General features: G+C 36.1%; 1 protein-coding gene across 1 annotated transcript in view; it reads left to right on the top strand.

Moving 5' to 3' along the window:
- The first annotated feature begins 459 nt into the window (after window positions 1-459).
- Window positions 460-3,405, top strand: part of LOC308688454 (uncharacterized protein) — a 30,148-nt gene continuing 27,202 nt past the window's right edge. Inside the window, exons 1-2 of the mRNA XM_081361487.1 lie at window positions 460-618; window positions 1,468-1,509. The gene's annotated coding sequence lies outside the window, so the exon portion shown is untranslated. The remainder of the gene's footprint in view (window positions 619-1,467; window positions 1,510-3,405) is intronic.

Here is a 3,405-nt window from a genome sequence, read left to right as displayed (position 1 = left end):
CTCCTTTTTCGTGGATGACGAATCAGTTTAGAGCATTCCGAGCAGGAAGATCGTCTGGGTGTGTTAATGCTTCCCGACCCTCGTGTGGAATCACGAGGGGCAAAATGTGATATTATGCTCGGGGAATTAAAACGCATGGAACCATAACGTTTATCACAGTCTCTTATCAAAAAATCTTCTTCTTCATGCCCAGGGGATCAAAATAACACTAAGAACGACTATTGACAAGGATAGCAACATAGAGATACATTATTTGTGGACACAAAGGCAGTTTAAGATTACATTGCTGTAATTCAAAAACACAACTACTCTAATATCATTCTGGGGAACATGCAAATCACCCAGAACACTCTTTACACAGTTGTAATAGTTGGTAAAATGAGATTTTACTAGTGGAAGTCCATATATGGTAGTGTGCGTGTCTGCGTGTATCTGTGAGGTCAGCATCGGTTGCATCTCGTGGTGCATACCACGTGAGGGGTTGGGGGCTATTTGAGAATGTGTTACTCTGCAAAACAAAGGTAGTTCTGTGGGCCGACTAACTTGACAGCCTGAGGCGTCATATACTTTTGCTGGGAGAAGCAAGATAGTCCTAGTTGTCCAAAACAACTGAATGGGGTAAGTCTTGTAATTTTGCCTTCAATACACAAAGGACAAACGTTAGACACAGTAAGGGAATTGTGGTCGCAGCACGTGATAGTATGAGAAACAAACAGGGGCCTGTTCGTTTATTTCATTAAGTCGTGTAAAACATTAACCAGGGCCTGCTTGTAGACACTTGTGTCAGAGAGCTAGTCAACTAGGCCTTTCTGGGTATATGCTCATAGGTGTTTTAGCATGAGAGAAACAATCAGGATTCGCTAATTCAGAGCATCTGGCCGGATAGACTGTCAGTGTCGTTACATTAATGTTAGTTAATAAAAATGTTCATGTTCATGTCAGTTCACATTGCATTAACTAATGTTAACAGATACAAATGTATTAGTAAATGTTGAAATTATTTATTGAGATTAAAAAATGCACTGAGAATGAGAATTAACGAATGCAGTTAACTAATGTTAACAAATTAAATCTTACTGTAAATATAATACTACTACCAGAGGTGGACAGTAACAAAGTACATTTACTTGAGTACTGTACTTAAGTACACTTTTTGAGTATCTGTACTTGAGTATTATTTTTTCTGGAAACATTTTATAACTTCACTTCATTTGAAAGACAAATTGTACTTTTTACACCCCCTTAATTTCTGTCAAGATTTTGGTTGGAAATGAAAGTCGGGTTGACGTCAGAATCAATGGCCGAAACCATTGTGCACTTATTCAATCTCACTGGAACTGTGTTTAATATTGATATTGTGTTGAGGGTAAGGGGGCAATTTCTGACACAACCAATGTCTGATTAACGTGAATATTAGTCTTCTCGACTAGATGTCATCATTAATTTTTTTTTTTTTTTTACTTGTAGGATACAATGGAGTCCCTGTCATCAGAGGTGGACAGCAACAAAGTACATTTACTTGAGTACTTAAGTACACTTTTGAGCATCTATACTTGAGTACATTTTTTCTGGAAACTTTTTGCTTTAACTTCACTACATTTGAAAGACAAATATCAAACTTTTTATTTCACTAGATGTGTAGCCTACTTCTTTTGTATATAAAAGATGATTACAGCTGTCTTGTTTTGTCAATTCAGTTGTTTAATTTCCATAGGTTTTATAACATTCTTAAAGCTTTTAACAATAATAAAAACAATGCATTGACATTTACTTTTGATACTCAAGTATTTTTAAAAACAAGTACCTCTGTACTTTTACTTAGGCTAAGTAAAAATCGGTCTTTACAAATTTTACTTGTAATGGAGTAATATTTGTCCTGTAGTATCTGTACAAACTCCAGTAAGGAAGTTGTGTACATGACTACTACTAATAAATTGTGTTATGCCTTCCTGTTAATTTAGGGTAGACTGGGTACAGTTGAGACATAGGTACAGTTGAGACACCTTTAATAACTTGCGTTCGCAGCAAGCACAAGTTGTGATTTTTGCTGTGCACATGCGTATTAGTGTCCTCTTTGTTTGTGGGAAATTTGAACAGTGGACGCATCTTCGATCCGAAAATATCGGGTAAAGTTTTTTTTCTAAAGTAGGACGTTCACTTCACCATGCACTCTCCACAATGAATAGCTTATTATCCCTATATGACTGTTAAACGTAACTGGTATCACCACAAACTTTATTCTGTGCCCTAAAAACTGGCATATTTCATGGTATTGTGTCATGCAAGGTAATTGCAAAATCTAGAGAAATGTGCGAGGTGGCCAGCGGGGTATAGTTGAGACACACGTGTACCAACTGTACCCCCGATAGAGCTCTATTAGGAAACACACTGTTAAATTGTTCAGTGTTATGATAACAGATTAAAGGTCGTAATTAGCCAGCATAGGACGCAAATGAAAATAAAATTTGATATTTGTGATATTTAAACTGTGTATTATTAATAAATATTGTTTAATATCTTGTTCCTGCTTTATACATTTTAACCAGTGCTAATTTAAATAAAATGAATGAATATAAATGGTTGAATAAACAAAAATGTTGCCCAATTGTTATTTTCTTTATTTGTCTTTATTTTTTATATTTACAATGAATGGTAAGTTATCTTTACATCATTAAAAATGGGTGTCTCAACTGTACCATGCACTGTCTCAACTGTACCACATATGGGTACAGTTGAGACAAGGTTGAGACAAAAAGCACCTTATTTTTATTAGGTAATTGTGGAAAATATAAACTACTTGTGGGTATTATTGATTGATAATATCTTTGTCTACAAGCTAATGAAATGTCATGTGGCATGCCATGTGGAAATTCACTTCTTTTCAGTATCTATTTTTTGTGTGAAAAATCAAAACGCAAAAAGTGTCTCAACTGTACCCAGTCTACCCTACAGCACACTGTTTTAGAATCAAGGGTCTGGATTTTTCTGAATAGCAACCTATACCTTATGTAGCCCCGCCCCTTTTCAGCGCTGCGCTCGTTGTCTTTTGACTTCCGGTCTGTATTTTCACTGATATTGCGAATTTATGAATGAACGGCTCGTTTTAAAATCTTCCCGGTCTACTGACATTTGTTTAGACATCTGCTTTAAAAATTACAATCCTTCATGATAACTTTCGTTAACTTTACATTAAGTAAATCCACTTGAAAAGCTACTCCTGGACAGCAGCGCCATAGGAATATACAGAGCGACCGCAAAAAGGGAAGTTCAAAGACAATATTCTAAAGATGGCGGCGGCCTCGTTTCTCTGGCATATACGTTTACTGTATATGGGCACATAAGGTCTATACAGCATTAGAAGTAAAACTGCACAGAAACTCGTATGCAATGACAGAACACAGCGCT

This window comes from Scardinius erythrophthalmus (genome assembly GCF_964197995.2).
Source record: "Scardinius erythrophthalmus genome assembly, chromosome: 3".
NCBI classification, from domain to species: Eukaryota; Metazoa; Chordata; class Actinopteri; order Cypriniformes; family Leuciscidae; genus Scardinius; species Scardinius erythrophthalmus.
Note: the sequence above shows the minus strand (reverse complement) of the source record. Positions and strands in the feature narration are given on the sequence as shown.